This window comes from Phocoena sinus, chromosome 4 (genome assembly GCF_008692025.1).
Source record: "Phocoena sinus isolate mPhoSin1 chromosome 4, mPhoSin1.pri, whole genome shotgun sequence".
NCBI lineage: Eukaryota > Metazoa > Chordata > Mammalia > Artiodactyla > Phocoenidae > Phocoena > Phocoena sinus.
Genome location: NC_045766.1, coordinates 96,974,334 through 96,993,583, shown reverse-complemented (window position 1 = coordinate 96,993,583; position 19,250 = coordinate 96,974,334). Strand labels below are relative to the sequence as shown.

Here is a 19,250-nt window from a genome sequence, read left to right as displayed (position 1 = left end):
CTGGGACAGTCTGTTGCTTCTAGAAGGTTATTTGATCCATCTGTGAGTAATGGATTTTCTGAACACTTAATATATGACAGACATTGTTCTGAGTGCTTTACCTGCCTTAACTCATATAGGCTCTCAGTAATTCTGTGAGGATTGGTACCTATTAGTTGAGGTGACAGAGGCACAGGCAGATTAAGAAACTTGCCCAAGGTCACACTGTACAAATGACAGACACAGACCCAGACGGTGTAACTCCAGAGCCCAAGCCTTCACCACTAGTCTATGCTGCCTTGGGTGTAATACAGCAGGGCTGCTCTTGTTTGTGGCAGTGGTAGTCAAGAAGTCCATGGAGGGAGAATCACTGGAGGGGGAGGGACCATTTGGAGGAGTGGGGTTGGTAAAAATTCCCTGCAGGGACCATAATACCAACATGAGTCTTGTCTATGGGATGCGTTGCACATGCAGACAGGAGATGTGTTACTTGTTTATTAGATGGAGCTCATTACAGATAATCATTCTGTCTTTTCATCTTGATTGAACAGAACCACCATAGACCCTGGACTTATGGTAGACATTCAGTAATGTCAGTTGAATGACTGAATCCTTTGAGAAACTGGAACAGAGTGTATGTGTCAAAAGTAATGGTTTCCCCTTTATTTACCTGCCTTCTTTCCATTTTACTACTTTCTCCAGAGGTAATCTTTGCTAACAGTTTGGTCTGTATCCTTCCAGTCCTTCTCCAAGAATCTACTCACAGGTGTAGATCTAAACATAAATATAATTTAAAAATATAAATGGAACCACAGTAATTTTATTTAAAAAAGATAAAGAAACTATGAAATGTTCCAAGGCTTGTGGAAGAATGGGGCAGATGCCAGGTACACTGTCTATTCCTATTTCTTGGGCAGCCTGGTTTCTTGTCTTATTTCTGGAGGTGCTGTGGTTTTGGGATAAGAATGTCTCATGGTGAAGGTTAATGAAGGACTATTTTAGGTGTCTTATTATTAGTCATACCCAGTCTGGATTCGATATTTTGGGGGGAATTCATTCTTAAAATTTTTAATATGTTTAATCAACTTTAAAATATTACTTGAAAAACAGTTTAATTTGCTTTCTATCTCATTACCTTAATGTAGTCACTCTTTTCAGTATAGCACACTGACCGAGCACATGGATTTTTGATTCAGATGAAGGGTTTCAACCCTAGATCTGCTTCTTACTAGTGTGCCTTGAGCAAGTCACTTTCTCTAGGCTTTATTATTTATAAAATGGGAATATCAAAGGCATTAAATGAGAAAATCAATATAAGGCATTTAGCATGGTGTCTGCGTCATAGTAAAGCCTATACATGTAAGCAATTCAGTTTTTTTTACTGTGGTAAAATAAACATAACATAAAATTTGGCATTATAACCATTTCTAAGTGTATAGTTCAGTGACATCAAGTACATTCACATTATGGTGCAACCAGAACTTTTAAAAAATTAATTATTTAATTAATTAGTTTGGCTGCCTTGGGTCTTCGTTGCTGCGCGGGGGGCTTTCTCTAGTTGCGGCGAGAGGGGGCTACTCTTCGTTGCGGTGTGTGGGCTTCTCATTGTGGTGGCTTTTCTTGTTGCCGAGCACGGGCTCTAGACGCGTGGGCTTCAGTAGTTGTGGCATGCGGGCTGTAGAGCGCAGGCTCAGTAGCTGTGGTGTACGGGCTTAGTTGCTCCGCAGCATGTGGGGTCTTCCCGGACCAGGGCTCGAACCCATGTCCCCTGCATTGGCAGGCGGATTCTTAACCACTGGGCCACCAGGGAAGTCCCTCCAGAACTTTTTCATCAAACTGAAACTCTGTATTCATTAAACAATAACTCTCTGTTACCTTCCTCTCCCCTCCCCCCACCCTCTGGAACAACCGTTCTGTATTCTGTGTTTATGAATTTGACTACTCTAGTTACCTCTTATAAGTGGAATTATACAGTATTTGTCCTTTTATGACTGGCTTGTTTCACTTAGCATAATGTCTTCAAGGTTCATCCATATTGTAGTAAGTGTCATAATTTCATTGCTTTTTAAGGCTGAATAATTTTCCATTGTATGTATATACCACATTTTGTTTATCCCAAACAAAATGTTGATGGGCATTTGGGTTATTTCCATCTGTGAAGTTAACGTTTTGTGTCAATTTGTCTAGGCCACAGTATCCAGATATTTGGTCAAACATTATTCTAGATATTTTTGTAAAGGTATTTTTAGATGAAATTAACATTTAGATTAGTAGACTTTGAGTAAAGCAGATTAGCTTCCATAATGTAGGTGGGTCTCATCCAGTCATTTGAAGGCCTTCATAGAACAAGACTGGTGTCCCTTGAAGAGGGAATTCTGCCAGTAGACTGCCTTAAGACTTGAACTGCAGCATCAACTCTTCCCTGGGTTTCCAGTTTGTTAGCTTATCCTGAAGCTTTTGGATTTACCAGCCTCCACTGTCATGTGAGCCAATTCCTGAAATAAATCTCTCTCTCTCTTTCTTCATATATATTTACCTATATATCTATATCCTATTGGTTATATTTCTCTGGAGAACCCTGACTAATACTATATCTTTTGCCTGTTGTGAATAATGCTGCTATGAACATTGGTGTAGAAATATCTATTGGGGTTCCTGCTTTCAATTATTTTGGGTATAAATCCAGAAGTGGAATTACTTCTGGATCATACAGTAATTCAATTTTTTATTTTTTGAGGACCTGCCATACTATTTTCCACAGCAGCTGCACCATTTTATTTTATTTTTTAAAATAAATTGTATTTATTTATTTTTGGCTGCGTTGGGTCTTTGTTGCTGTGCGTGGGCTTTCTCTAGTTGCGGCTAGTGGGGGCTACTCTTCGTTGCGATGTGTGGGCTTCTCTTGTTGCGGAGCACGGGCTCTAGATACGCGGGCTTCAGTAGTTGTGGCTCACAGGCTCTATAGCGCAGGCTCAGTAGTTGTGGCGCACCGCTTAGTTGCTCCGCGGCATGTGGGATCTTCCTGGACCAGGGCTCGAATCCGTGTCCCCTGCATTGGCAGGCGGATTCTTAACCACTGCGCCACCAGGGAAGCCCTGCACCATTTTATATTCTTATCAACAATGCATATGGATTCCGATTTCTCTACATCCTTGCTAACACTTGTTGTTCTGGGTTTTTTTGTTTGTTTGTTTTTATTTTTAATAACAGCCATCCTCATGGATATGAAGTGATATCTTATTGTGTCTTTGATTTGTGTTTCTGATTAGTGATGTTGAGCACGCTTTCATGTGCTTATTGACCATCTGTATATCTTCTTTGGAGAAATGTCTACTTAAGTTCTTTGCTCATTTTTAAGTCAGGTTTTGTTTTGTTATTGAGTTGTAGGTGTTCTTTATATATTCTTGATGTTATCTATTTATTGGGTATATGATTTGCAGATATTTTCTCCCATTCCCTGGGATGCCTTTTCACTCTGTTGGTATCGTCGTTTGATGTAGTCCAATTAATATATTTTTTCTTTTGTTGCCTGTGCTTTTGGTGTCATATCCAAGAATCATTGCCAAATCAAGTGTCATGAAGATTTTCTTCTGTGTTTTCTTCTAAGAGATTTATAGTTTTAGTTCTGATGTTTGGGTCTTTGATACATTTTGAATTAATTTTTGTATATGATGGAGGTAAGGGTCCGACTTTATTGTTTTGTATGTGGATATCTAAGCAATTCACTTATTAATCATTGTAATGTTCTTCTCTATATAAATACCATTAGAATACATATAGACATAGTATTAAAATATTGATTCATTCTTGACTTATTTTTAAAACTATGTCTAAAGTGCTAATTTTTTCCTTATAGAATTACTCAAAATTTCTACTTCTTATAACTTTTACTGTCTCCAAGAAAGAAAGATTTGTCCTATGGTTAAAGGGCATTGATTGCTGATAGCTTTCCTTCCTCTCTTTCCACCTTCCTCCCTTTCTTCCTTCCTCCCTCCCTCTCTCTCTCTCTTCCTTCCTTCCTTTCTTCTTTCTTTCCTTCTTTCTTTTTTTGTTTCTTTCTTTTTTCCTAACCCTTCTAATTTCTTTTGGCTTTAGAATTAAAAAAGTAATCTATATGAGCTGAAAAAATTGAAACAGTGTATAGAGTCAAAAGTAATGTTTTCCCCTTTTCTTACCTGCTTTCTTCCCATCCCCGAGGTACCTTTGTTAGTAGTTTGGCCTGTATCCTTTTAGACCTTCTCCAAGAATCCACTCACAGGTATAGATCTAAACATAAATATAATTTTAAAATATAAATGAGACCATATTGTATTCATTGTTCTGCCTTTGTTTTTTTTTTTTTTTAGCTCCACACATACATAAGCATATACATGTATAATATACAAATCTCAACCTGTCACCTGAGATGTAGATTTTTGTGGCATATCTTGTCATGGAGATCAGTAGGTGAAGCTCAAATGGAAGAATGTTCTTTTTCTATAGAAGACCAAGCCACTTAAAGTAAGAGTGGCATTGGGCTAAGCTTCTCAAATCAGACTGCTTGCACTGTTCCTTGTGGCCTCATTCCCATGAAAACTCACTTCTTTAAGCTGAAAGGTGAACTCTTTCTCACCAAATTATGTAGAGCTCCCATTAACTTCACTGTTTTCAGAGCCAAAATTCCCTCGTGGCTGTGTCATTTCCTGGTAGGAACTTAGGTGTTTAGGAGGCATTTGAATTCCCTCCTAATGACCTGAAATCCTACTTAGTCTGTTTTCTGACTTGAGTCAACAACTAGGAGGCCAAATAGACCCAGTTTCTTGTGTAGAGACACTGTGTTTATCTCTGGCCCAGAGTCTACCACCAAATACATTTTCAGTAAAAAGTATTATATTTCATTTGTCATAAATTTAATAGAAGAAAAAGAAACCAAAGTGAAATTTAGGGGATTTTTGAACTTTGGGTAAGTATTTCTTCAGAAAAAGATATATTAGTTCCTAAAATATTCTTCTACAGACAAAACAATAGATTAAAATATCAAAATATTGGGATTAATAACTACTCTCATAAAATTCAAATGGCATCCTTCATATCCAAGTAGCCCTATATTAAATTACTATCCTTACACTTTAAATTAAAAAAGTATAGAGTTCTGAATTTCACTTTGATATGTCTAGGTATGGATCTTAAAAAAAAATTTTTTATAACATCCTGTTTTCTCTTGCTGTGTCCTTTCCATTTGAAGACCCAAGTCTTTCTTTAGCTCAGAGAGCTTTTCTCCAATTATTTGATTCTTGCTTCCTCTCTCTGTAAGCCAGGAATAATTCAGACTAACGATTGTCAAAAACTCTTAAAGGAAGAGAGGAAAAGCCAAAATAGAGAGAGGTATGTTAGTAAGGAGCACATTTAGGACAGTCTTAGGGACACTGTATGTTTAATAAATAATGAAAATTCAATAACATTAAAAATGTTAGTGAAGAAGAAAAAATCATGAAAAATACTCACACCAAAATCATGTCACAGCTGAACCTTGGGGATAAAGGTCCGAGGAAGAGAGAGTAATAAGGGGGAGAGAGAAAGTTGTGCTCCTTACCTTTAAGCCGGCAGGAAGGAGGACTGAACCCCAGCTTCTCCATCTCTGGTGTTGCTTTTCCTCCTCCTGCTCTGCCTTCGGTTTGTATGCGCTAAGGGCATGAAGACAGACGGTGGAAGAGCACAGTGATCTGGTTTTTTTTCTTGCTGCTTGTGTGACTTTTCGGACAGGTTGTTTCCACTGTGGGGAGAAGAGGGATGAATCAATACCTCATCCTCCTGGGGCAAGTTGGGAACCTCTGTATGGACACTAAGCCTCATTTTCCTCATCAGAAAATCAGGCCTGTCTCTCCCTACTTCTAAGAGAGGAGTCATGAAGTACTGTATGTGATAGGGTTTTGTGAACTTTATTGTGCTCCACGGAGGATAGAGATTATGTAACCGTCATCATGCTTTAAAGCTCTTTCTTCCCAGAAAAATACACAAAAAACTAATGGCTGAGTGACCATTTATGAGATGTCAGCCTCTTCTCCGGGTTCTTCTCATTATCTTCATGGACACCTTATGGGGTAGAGGCTCTTATTATTCCCATTTTATAGATGAGGTAACTGAGGCCCAGAGAGGTTAAGTAACTCTTCCAAGATCACACAGTGATGAAATCAGGACTTAAACATAGGATAACCTCATTTCAGTGTCTGAATGCTTAACATTTATGCCATGTGTAATACACTCAGGAGTGAAGCAGCTGCTGTTGATGGCAACTTTTCAGAGGGTTGGTGAGTAGTCGAGTCTAGTGCTGGTCAGCAGAGGTAGAGGTCTTTCTGTGTGCACCAAATTCCTTGTCCTGATCTGCCAGATTCCTCTTACCATCCTTTGTAATCCTGGGAGGGTGAACACTTTGTATCCTCTGTGCCTGATACACCCTAGTTCCGGCATCCATCACCCCTGGCCTGAATTACTGCCACAGTGTATTAAACTATCTGTGGTAAAGGATCAGTTTGGTTTTGGTTTTATTTTTATCCCTCGGTCCAGTGAAGCTTGACATTTTTGTAAAAATATGAAAACTCCTATTTGGATGTTGCAGCAATGTCGTATTACTCTAAAATGTTTTAAAGTTTCTAAACGTTTACTGTCAGTTTCTGTGATTATCTTGTTGCAGATGGTAAACAGTTTGCTTACTAGCGTTGGTCCACAGACTATGGCTTCACTAGCATTGTCCTAGGGTTCTCCTTGCTTTCACTCTTGCCCCCTGTAAAGCAACCAGGATGTGCCACAAAGCAACCAGGATGATTCTTTAAAAATACACATAAGGTCCCATCATTCCCCTGCTTAAACCCTGCAATGGCTTCCCACTGCATTTAACATAAAGTCCAGATATTTACCATGGGCTGAAAGGTAATCTGGCTCTGCCTACATTCTCCCATCTCCGTCTCCGCCTTGCCCACTCTTCCCCCAATGCTAATGAAGTGTAGTCAGACTTTGGATAAAAAAGTAGGTTCAGGTAGAGAACACATAATGATTTGAGATGTGAGATACGCTTTGTTTTGTTCTTTCGTCTACAAACTCAAGCTTGCACTGGTGCTTCCCTCACTTCCTCCAGGAGCGAGAACTTTGCCACTAGCTTCAAAATGAGTGAGATGGCCAATACCAAGTCCCAGAGAAGATTTGTGAGGAACTCTGCTCGAGTAATGTAACCTACTGCTCCTCTGATAGACTCAGCCTCATGATATCCATATTCTGTTCACACCTTATACAAGCGTGTTAGGCTGTTTGTTTCCTTCCTCAGAAAATGGGACTGATATGGGTCAGGATGGTACAGGGGTCATTCCAATTGCTCTTGAGATTGGAGAATAAAAGATTGATAGTGTGATTGTTGTTACTGTTGATGAAAATTCATTGGTGGGGAGCATGACTTTATTCAGTGAGCTGAGGGGAAGCACACATCCTGGCAAAACAGTTTCTTGGTTGGTTTGACTTTGGCCCTGAACACTGGCCATCCAGAGGCCCTCTGTGTGGAGGCAGTCAAGATTCTCTCCCCATCTCACCATTGCTTTCCAGTCTCCAAATGGAGCACTACTGTTTCAATGAATGAGTAGGAAGCAGCTCCAAAGTTGCTCATGTAGCCATGGAGAGTCATGGTTTATACAGAGCATGCTTTTGTAGCTGAAAGCTATAACAGCTGTTGTGAACATCATTTCAAGCTGAACTCCCAATATTCTCCTTGCCTTTTTAACCCATTGCCAATTCTAATGATTTCCCAACTTTCAGAAGAGGAATTTTATTGTCTTTTGTTAATGAATTGTCATGGTAATGAAAACAACTGTCAAATTTTAGCGGCAAGAAATTTATATTCAGTAGATCTGGGGATGTGAAGTAGGAATGTTCATTTTATCAAGCATCCCGGGAGATTCTCAGGCAGGTGGCTCAAGGACCTTATTTTGAAAAACACGGGTTAAAGTATTGATAGTATCTTTTCTGTGTAATACTGGTATTTAGTGCTAAGTTGACTGAATTTTAAAGAAGTTCCGTTTTTGCCCAAGATAGAGTAACAGGGCCAGATTTATTCTTTTGCCTGAAATAACCTGAAATAATATCAGATAAAATATATGAAACAATATACGGTTTTTGAAACGCTGGCCATCAGGCAGTGGGAAGGCAACGATCCCCAAGAAATCACAAACAAAAGAGGTGAGGGCTTGAGAGTGAACCGATAGCTACTGGAAAGCAGCCGCATAGCACAGGGAGATCAGCTCAGTGCTTTGTGACCACCTAGAGGGGTGGGATAAGGGAGGGTGGGAGGGAGGGAGACACAAGAGGGAAGAGATATGGGAACGTGTATATGTATAGCTGATTCACTTTGTTATACAGCAGAAACTAACACACCATTGTAAAGCAATTATATGCCAATAAAGATGTTAAAAAAAAAAAGAGGTGAGTGCTTGGACTGCTCCAGCTGGCTGCCAGATAGAGGTTCCAGGCTGAACCGCAGGTGGAACTCCTACTTCCTGAGGTGAGGAGGTGATGCTAAGAGCCCAGGGAAACCAACGTGGCTGGAGTTCTCAGGACAGAGCTCTAGAACCAAGAGAGCTGCACAGAGAGAGGGCACTGGAGGTCTGCAGAAAGGCCCCTCAAGGATTCATCAGAGCAAGTGAGGCAACTACAGGAGGCTGGAGGGAAGGGGGAAGGGAGAAGGGGTGCAAAGATGGGGGAGGGGACAGGGAGGGGGTGGAGAGCAGTGCCCTGCACTCACAGAAGTCTGGGAATATTGCTTATTCCCTCCAACCAGACTGGAAAACTCATAGTTCACGAAGTATTGGGCAGAACATTCAGGAAGATCTGGCCTCAGTAATGGGGAATAATTAACCCTACACTGAGCACTGCTCCAGACGTGCCTAACAGATCATAAAAAAGCAATACCCGGGGTTCCCTGGTGGCGCAGTGGTTGAGAGTCCGCCTGCCGATGCAGGGGACGCAGGTTCGTGCCCCGGTTCGGGAAGATCCCACATGCCGCGGAGCGCCTCGGCTTGTGAGCCATGGCTGCTGGGCCTGTGTGTACGGAGCCTGTGCTCCACAACAGGAGAGACCACAACAGTGAGAGGCCCGCGTACCACAAAATAAATAAATAAATAAATAAAAGTAAAGCAGTTGTGTTTAAAATGGAAATACACTGTCCTTGACTGTCCTGGAGGTGTATTTCCATACACATTTTTGTACCATTAAAAAGTCAAATAGTCGAGGCCTTCAGAGTAACATTTTGTACATAACAAGCCGGAGTCTGCCAAACCATGGTCTGTGTTGATATTTACCTTGGCTTCTGAGATAGCAGTTCCTCTTTGATGTCTATTATTGTTTTTTTGAAATACTTTTCCTGTGTTTGATAACTCCAGCTTCTGCATTGGAGTATGGTAAGGTAAACTCAGCCAAGTGCATCATGTATCCATCCCAAGGGTTGGAGCTGGGAGTAGGGGACAATGAATGGAGGGTGAGGTGGGGCTAATTCTCTGAGGCCAATGGATGACTCGGAATCAAATGCCTTAGAGAGCAGTAAGGGCCAAACCAGGGAGGCCAAGATCTGCTGACAGGTCTAAGGGGTGGGTTAAGCCAGGGTCTAGAACCAGAAGCCTTTGAAATTCAACAGGAGTGTACAGGGATTGAAGTCACCAATGTCATGTTAGGACTGTGAGCAAGGCTGAAGATTCAGACCTCTACTTTACCACCAGCAGTTTGAGGTTGGGTCAGAGAGGTTACTCTGGGGTCATGCATGAGCTTAATGCTCTGGGGGTCCATAACTGAGCTCCAAGCTTTGAGCCTGGGCTGTCTATTCTCCTCTGAGAATTAGATAGTTTTAAATTTGGTCACCAGGTGTGTTTCTCTGATTCGTCACTGCCCTGAAGTTCAGCCTGACACCATATCTTCTGGATATCTCTTCTTAGATGCTTTGCTGCTTGAAAAAACAAGTTTTCTTCAGTTTGGCTGGTGCTAAGCACCTTGCAATCCTCTCCCATTCTGCTGGTGCTGATATATGGCTTTTCTTCATACAACTTATAAATCTCTTGGATGCTGGAAAAGTATATGTTTCTTAAAATGTTGTATCTCAGATCAATTTGTAGGAAAGCTCCTACTTGAAGATGACAACAAGATACCATTACTCTCATTTGATGGAAATGTTACTTTCTTTGAAGGATTGGGACTAAATGGTCAGTCTTTGAAAAAATTGGAAGTCAGTTTGTCTTTTTTAGATTTTTTTTGACATAGACCATTTTTAAAGTCTTTATTGAATTTGTTACCGTATTGCTTCTGTTTTTTGTTTGGGTTTTTTGGCCACAAGGCATGTGGGACCTTAGCTCCCCGACCAAGGATTGAACCCACACCCCCTGCATTGGAAGGTGAAGTCCCAACCACTGGACCGCCAGGGAAGTCTCAAGTCAGTTTGTCTTTTAAAATTTTTATTTATTTATATATTTTTTACGCAGGCCTCTCACTGTCGTGGCCTCTCCCGTTGTGGAGCACAGGCTCCAGATGCACAGGCTCAGCAGTTGTGGCTCACGGGCCCAGCCGCTCCGCGGCATGTGGGATCCTCCCAGACCAGGGCTCGAACCCGTGTCCCCCGCATTGGCAGGCAGATTCTCAACCACTGCGCCACCAGGGAAGCCCCCCAGTTTGTCTTTTAAAGCAGGGGTCTTAAAAGTCATGTTTTCACCTAGAAAAGAGGCTTTTGATCAGAGGTCTTCAAAAACTTTACTTTTATTCCTAATGTCGACTGTACTATGGATTGGGTTACTGCAGCTGGGGTGCAGGGATGCATACTGGTCAGTATTCTCATGGTCACTATGATGGTTCTTGTGGCAGAAACGATTCACTTGCAGTATTCAATAATGAAAATAATAACAACAGCAGCAGCAGTGCTAGATGGAGTAAGTTTATCACTTTCATTTCCTTCAAATCAGCATTGATTGGAGGAGGTTCTGTTCCTCTCTGGTGTTTTCCAGTGAGAGAGATAGGTATGAAAGACATTAAGAGAGCATGGGTGATGGGACTTCCCTGGTGGTCCAGTGGTAAAGAATCCGCCTTACAATGCAGGGGATGTGGGTTCGATCTCTGGTCAGGGAACTAAGATCCCACATGCCCCGGGGCAGCTAAGCCTGTGCCCCACAACTGCTGAGCCCGCGTACTGCAGACTACAGAGCCCATGAGCTCTGGAACCCGAGTGCCACAACTACAGAGCCCACCCACCCTGGAGCCTGTGCACCACAGCTAGAGAAGACAAAACCTGCTACCACAACTAGAGAGAAGCCCGCGCGCCACAACGAAAGATCCTGCATGCCTCAATGAAGATCCCACATGCCGCAACTAAGACCTGATGCAGCCAAAAAAAAAGTAAAGTAAATAAATCTTAAAAAAAAAAAAAAAAAGAGTATGGTTGAGGCTTTCTGCCTTTACCTGATGAGCTTAGGACCACATTCTGTATTCCTGCATGTATCTGGGACTTTCAGCCCACCAGGAAGATGCAATCAAGGACAAAGGTTATGGTTTCTGGAGAGAAATGCACAGAAAAGCTAGATATAATTTAATGATTGTTAATTGTGGTAGGCGGTGCTGGTTTTGTTTTGGCATTATTTTTAATTATTTCTGCTTGTGTGCTAATGAGTAAGAGAGGGTGGAATGAGTGGATGAAACAACTGAGCCCTGAAAAGCAGTTACAGTCTGATTGGTTCTCAGATGGAAGTTTATTTTTCCATGAGAAGAGAATCAGCTTGACAATGGGAAACCCTTGAAGCGGGCAGGAGCCTTTGACTTTGCTTCAGTCTCAGTCCTGCTTCCATCTCCCCACTTTTGTCTCTGCCCTCTACTCTCATTCCTCTTCCCCCCAAACCCACGATGGCCCTTCTGTCGGCAACTTTCTCCTGAACCTCATTTTCCCAGAAATTGCACAGGATTCAGAAGAGGCTATGATGGGATATTTTCCCTCCTCTTTTCTGTGGATCTTATTTTTTGGATTGGAAATCTAATTTACATGCCACTCTAGAGGTCCTTCTTCAAGATTATTTTATGAAATGAAGACAACCCATTCTTTTCCTGTCTTGAAAGGAGTTTTTAAAAAGTTAGAAATGGAGAAAGGTCAACTGAGGGGATGTTTGGATTTTGAAGTATCCTGACACTGGCATGAAACCAGTTCTTGTGAAAACAAAAGGTTTGGACTGTCATGAAACCACACCTGCTCCTATACTCAGACAGTACAGTGGTCCTACGTTTTATGGTAAACAGTGTTGACTCTTACACTGAGCACAGTGAAGCCTCTGGATTTTCCTTTTGGTGCGGTATCAGTCACGGCCAGACTTGGGGATGGAGTATTGTTAATGAGGGAACTTAGGCCTGAGAAAGTAAAATTTCATGAAAAGCTGCAGGAGTATCATCTCTCCTTCATTGTTTGGCACTTCATCACTTTACTTTTCCATGTTTTAGTTAACAAATGATATTGAGAAGTATCTTCTCCTTCATCATCTCCAAACCAAAGTCCATCTTTTTGTCTTTTCCCTGTGGGTATGATTTGAGAAGCAATCCATCAGGGACAATTCTGAGTCAATGTTGAATAAAAAAGCAAGAATAAAGGTGAATGATTATTTTTTCCTGGTGTTCTAAGTCATTGGAGAAATGATAAGCAAGTTAGCTTACATCACTGAGCATCTTACTCTTATAGAAAGGACCATTAGACTAGTGATTGGAGAAAGCAGTGGCATCCTTGGCAGAAAGACTCTGGTTTAAATGAGCTTCTCCACTGGCCTTCCTTTGGGCTCACTTCCACCTCTAGTCCATCTCATCATTAGCCACATTTCTAAAATTAATTTATTAGAGGGGCCATTTGGTTCACAGGACGAGTGGATTTTGATTGGGTGTGGTGGTGGTGGTAGATGGAAAGGGGAAGACCTGATGATTATTCCACTGAGGGCCTGAACAACATGAAGAGGGAAGGCCAGTTAAGAAGCAGAAAGAGAAAAAAGAAGCAACAGAGCCAATCTTCTAAAACCTTTGTTGGAAGGAAATCTGCTTGAAGACTAATTTACTGCCCTTAGTCATATGGTTGAGTCATATTTTTTGTAACTAGTTCTTATAAAATCCAACCATTTCCAAGCTGATGACCAAAGAATTCTCTTCCAACTTGTTAGGGTAGAGAGATCTCTTCTTTAACCAAAATTACAGAAAGTCTTCTGCCACCAAGCACTCAGATTTCTTACTGGGTCCACCCCTGCAAGATCAATTTTTCCAGATCAATCCAGTTGGTTAGGTTAACTGGGGCCCAGTCAATCTTAAATAAGTACCAATTACAGGGGCAGAAAGCTTTTTTTAAAAAATTGAAGTAAAGTTGATTTACAATGTTGTGTTAGTTTCTGGTGTACAGCAAAGTGATTCAGTTATATATATATATATATATATATATATATATATATATATATATATACACACACACACACACCTATACAGGTATATCTCTATCTCTATATACCTATACAGTAGGACCTCGCTGTTTATCTATTTTATATATAGTAGTTTGTAGTTGGTATCTGCTAATCCCCAATTCCTAATTTATCCCTCCTCTCCCTTTCCCCTTTGGTAACCATAAGTTTGTTTTCTATGTCTGTGAGTCTGTTTCTGTTTTGTAAATAAGTTCGTTTGTGTCATATTTTAGATTCCACATATAAGTAATATCATATGGTACTTATCTTTCTTTTTCTGACATTTCTTTTAGTATGATAATTTCTAGGTCCACCCATGTTGTGGCAAATGGCATTATTTCATTCTTTTTTATGGCTGAGTTATATTCCATTGTGTATATATACTACATCTTCTTTATCCATTCGTCTGTTGATGGACATTTAGGCTGCTTCTGTGACTTAGCTATTGTAAATAGTGCTGCTATGAACATTGGAGTACATGTATCCTGTTGAACTATAGGTTTTTCCAGATATATGCTCAGGATTGGATTGCAGGATCATGTGGTAACTCTGTTTTTAGTTTTTTACGGAAGCTTCATACCATTCTCCATAGTGGCTGCACCAATTTACATTCCCATCAACAATGTAGGAGGGTTCCCTTTTCTTCATATCCTCTCCAGCATTAGTTATTTGTAGACTTTTTAATGATGGCCATTCTGACCAGTATGAGGTGGTACTTCATTGTAGTTTTGATTTGCATTTCTCTAATAATTAGTGATGTTGAGCATCTTTTCTTGTGCCTATTGGCCATCTGAATGTCTTCTTTGGAGAAATGTCTATTTAGTCTCAGGGGCAGAAAGCTTTTTAATCTCCCAGGGGAACAGACACGTTTGTGGAAGTCCAGTTCAGGACTTTATCAGATGGCAGGAATTACTCTTCTCTCCAAGTGATACTAGAATAAAGTGTCATAGAGCTTCCCAGGGCATTCTGCCCAGGATGAATGATGCCCAAGAGCATCTAATTCCACTGTAGCTTCCCTACAGGTCTCTCAACAACCAGAAGACAAATTCTTTATCTCAGGGTCAGCTTCATCGTTGTGCCTTGTATAATTGCACAGGGCCCAGTTTTATTTTTTTGAATTTTATTTATTTTTTTACACAGCAGGTTCTTATTAGTTATCCATTTTATACATATTAGTGTATATATGTCAATCCCAATCTCCCAATTCATCCCCCCACCACCCCTCCCCCTGCCACTTTCCCCCCTTGGTGTCCATACGTTTGTTCTCTACATCTGTGTCTCTATTTCTGCCCTGCAAACTGGTTCATCTGTACCATTTTTCTAGGTTCCACACATATGCGTTAATATTCGATATTTGTATTTCTCTTTCTGACTTACTTCACTCTGTATGACAGTCTCTAGATCCATCCATGTCTTTACAAATGACCCAATTTCGTTCCTCTTTACGGCTGAGTAATATTCCATCGTATATATGTACCACGTCTTCTTTATCCTTTTGTCTGTCGATGGGCATTTAGGTTGCTTCCATGACCTGGCTGAAATGAATATTGGGGTGCATGCGTCTTTTTGAATTATGGTTTTCTCTGAGTATATGCCCAGTAGTGGAATTGCTGGGGCATATGGTAATTCTATTCTTAGTTTTTAAGGAACCTCCATACTGTTCTCCATAGTGGCTGTATCAATTTACATTCCCACCAACAGTGCAAGAGGGTTCCCTTTTCTCCACACCCTCTCTAGCATTTATTGTTTGTAGATTTTCTGATGATGCCCATTCTGACTCGTATGAGGTGGTACTTCATTGTAGTTTTGATTTGCATTTCTCTAATAATTAGTGATGTTGAGCAGCTTTTCATGTGCTTCTTGGCCATCTGTATATCTTCTTTGGAGAAATGTCTATTTAGGTCTTCTACCCATTTTTTGATTGGGTTGTTTGTTTTTTCATATTGAGCTGCATGAGCTGTTTATATATTTTGGAAATTAATCCTTTGTCTGTTGATTCATTTGCAAATATTTTCTCCCCCTGCCCCATTCTGAAGGTTGTCTTTTCGTCTTGTTTGTATTTTCCTTTGCTGTGCAAAACCTTTTAAGTTACATTAGATCCCATTTGTTTATTTTTGTTTTTCCGTTACTCTAGGAGGTGGATCAAAAAAGATCTTGCTGTGATTTATGTCAAAGAGTGTTCTTCCTATGTTTTCCTCTAAGAGTTTTATAGTGTCCAGTCTTAACATTTAGGTCTCTAATCCATTTTGAGTTTATTTTTGTGTATGGTGTTAGGAAGTGTTCTAATTTCATTCTTCTACATGTAGCTGTCCAGTTTTCCCAGCACAACTTATTGAAGAGACTGTCTTTTCTCCATTATATATCTTTGCCTCCTTTGTCATAGATCAGTTGACCATAGGTGTGTGGGTTTATCTCTAGGCTTTCTATCCTGTTCCATTGATCTATATTTCTGTTTTTGTGCCAGCACCATATTGTCTTGATTACTGTAGCTTTGTAGTACAGTCTGAAGTCAGGGAGTCTGATTCCCCCAGCTCCGTTTCTTTCCCTCAAGACTGCTTTGGCTATTCAAGGTCTTTTGTATCTCCATACAAATTTTAAGAGTTTTTGTTCTACTTCTGTAAAAAATGCATTGGTGATTTGATAGGGATTGCATTGAATCTGTAGATTTCTTTGGGTAGTATAGTCATTTTCACAATATTGATTCTTCCAATCCAAGAACGTGGTATATCTCTCCATCTATTTGTATCATCTTTAATTTCTTTCATCAGTATCTTATAGTTTTCTGCATACATGTCTTTTGTCTCCCTAGTATTTTATTCTTTTTGTTGTAATGGTAAATGGGAGTGTTTCCTTAATTTCTTTCAGATTTTTCATCATTAGTGTATAGTAATGCAAGAGAGTTCTGTGCATTAATTTTGTATCCTGCTACTTTACCAAATTCATTGATTAGCTCTTATAGTTTTCTGGTGGCATCTTTAGGATTCTCTTAGTATCACGTCATCTGCAAACAGTGACAGTTTTACTTCTTCTTTTCCAATTTGAATTCCTTTTATTTCTTTTTCTTCCCTGATTGCCGTGGCTAGGACTTACAAAGCTATGTTGAATAATAGTGGTGAGAGTTGACATCCTTTTCTTGTTCATGATCTTAGAGGAAATGGCTTCAGTTTCTCACCATTGAGAATGATATTTGCTGTGGGTTTGTCATATATGGCCTTTATTATGTTGAGATAGATTCCCTCTATGCTCACTTTCTGGAGCGTTTTTGTCATAAATGGGTGTTGAATTTTGTCAAAAGCTTTTTCTGCATCTATTGAGATGATCATATAGATTTTATTGTTCAATTTGTTAATATGGTGTATCACATTGATTGATTTGTATATACTGAAGAATCCTTGCCTCCCTGGGATAACCCCAATTGATCATGATGTATGATCCTTTTAATGTGCTGTTGGATTCTGTTTGCTAGTATTTTGTTGAGGATTTTTGCATCTATATTCATCAGGGATATTGGTCTGTCATTTTCTTTTTGTGTAGTATCTTTGTCTGGTTTTGGTATCAGGGTGATGGTGACCTCACAGAATGAGTTTGGGAGTGTTCCTTCCTCTGCAGTTTTTTGGAAGAGTTTGAGAAGGATAGGTGTTAGCTCTTCTCTAACTGTTTGATAGAATTCACCCGTGAAGCCATGTGGTCCTAGACTTTTGTTTGTTGGAAGATTTTAAATCACAGTTTCAATTTCATTACTTGTGATTGGTCTGTTCATATTTTCTATTTCTTTCTGGTTCATTCTTGGAAGGTTATACTTTTCTAAGAATTTGTCCATTTCTTCCACGTTGTCCATTTTATTGGCATAGAGTTGCTTGTAGTAACCTCTTAGGATGCTTTGTGTTTCAACGGTGTCTGTTGTAACTTCCCGTTTCATTTCTAATTTTATTGATTTGAGCCCTCTCCCTCTTTTTCTTTATGAGCCTGGCTAATGGTTTATCAATTTTGGTTATCTTCTCAAAGAACCAGCTTTTAGTTTTATTGATCTTTTCTATTGTTTTCTTTGTTTCTATTTCATTTATTTCTGCTCTGATCTTTATGATTTCTTTCCTTCTACTAACTTTGGGTTTTGTTTGTTCTTCTTTCTCTAGTTGCTTTAGGTGTAAGTTAGATTGTTTAATAGAGATTTTTCTTGTTTCTTGAGGTAGGCTTGTATTGATATAAACTTCCCTCTTAGAACTGCTTTTGCTGCATCTCGTAGGTTTTGGATCATTGTGTTTTCATTGTAATTTGTCTCTAGGTAGTTTTTGATTTCTTCTTTGATTTCAGCAGTGATCTTTTGGTTATTTAGTAAAGTATTGTTTAGCCTCCCTGTGTTTGTGTATTTTACGTTTTTTCCCCTGTAATTGATTTCTAATCTCATAGCGTTGTGGTCAGAAAAGATGCTTGATATGATTTCAATCATCTTAAATTTACTGAGGCTTGATTTGTGACCCAAGATGTGATGTATCCTGGAGAATGTTCCGTGTACACTTGAGAAGAATGTTCCATGTACACTTGAGAAGAAAACAGTAATATGCTGTTTTTGGATGGAATGTCCTATAAATATCAATTAAATCTATCTGGTCTATTGTGTTCTTTAAAGTTTGTGTTTCCTTATTAATTTTCTGTTTGGATGATTTGTCCATTGGTGTAAGTAAGGTGTTAAAGTCCCCACTATTTTTGTGTTACTGTTGATTTCTTCTTTTATAGCTGTTAGCAGTTGCCTTATGTATTGAGGTGCTCCTGTGTTGGGTGCACATATATTTATAATTCTTATATCTTTTTCTTGGATTGATCCCTTGATCATTATGTAGTGTCCTTCCTTGTCTCTTGTAACATTCTTTATTTTAAAGTCTATTTTATCTGATGTGAGTATTGCTACTCCAGCCTTCTTTTGATTTCCATTTGCATGGATTATCTTTTTCCATCCCCTCACTCTCAGTCTGTAGTGTCCCTTGGTCGGAAGTGGGTCTCTTGTAGACAGCATATAGATGGGTCTTGTTTTTGTATCCATTCAGCAAGCCTGTGTCTTTTGGTTGGAGCATTTAATCCATTCATGTTTAAGGTAGTTATTGATATGTATGTTCCTATGACCATTTTCTCAATTGTTATGGGTTTGTTTTTGTAGGTCCTTTTCTTCTTTTGTGTTTCCCACTTAGAGAAGTTCCTTTAGCATTTGTTGTAGAACTGGTTTGGTGGTGCTGTATTCTCTTAGCTTTTGCTTGTCTGTAAAGCTTTTGATTTCTCCATCAAATCTGAATGAGATCCTTGCCAGGTAGAGTAATCTTGGTTGTAAGTTCTTCCCTTTCATCACTTTAAGTATATCATGCCACTCCCTTCTGGCTTGTAGAGTTTCTGCTGAGAAATCAGCTGTTAACCTTATGGGAGTTCCCTTGTATGTTATTTGTCGTTTTTCCCTTGCTGCTTTCAATAATTTTTCTTTGTCTTTAATTTTTGCCACTTTTATTACTATGTGTCTTGGTGTGTTTCTCCTTGGGTTTATCCTGTATGAGACTCTCTGTGCTTCCTGGACTTGGGTGGCTATTTCCTTTCCCATGTTAGGGAAGTTTTTGACTGTAATCTCTTCAAATATTTTCTCAGGTCCTTTCTCTCTCTCTCTTCTTCTCTGGGCCCCTTATAATGCAAATGTTCTTGTGTTTAATGTTGCCCCAGAGGTCTCTTAGGCTGTCTTCATTTCTTTTCATTCTTTTTTCTTTATTCTGTTCCACAGCAGTGAATTCCACCTTTCTGTGTTCCAGGTCACTTATCTGTTCTTCTGCCTCA

General features: G+C 39.7%; 1 protein-coding gene across 3 annotated transcripts in view; it reads left to right on the top strand.

Annotated features, from left to right (window-relative positions):
- Nucleotides 1–19,250, top strand: part of TMEM45A (transmembrane protein 45A) — a 116,589-nt gene that overhangs the window by 9,207 nt on the left and 88,132 nt on the right. The window lies entirely within an intron of this gene.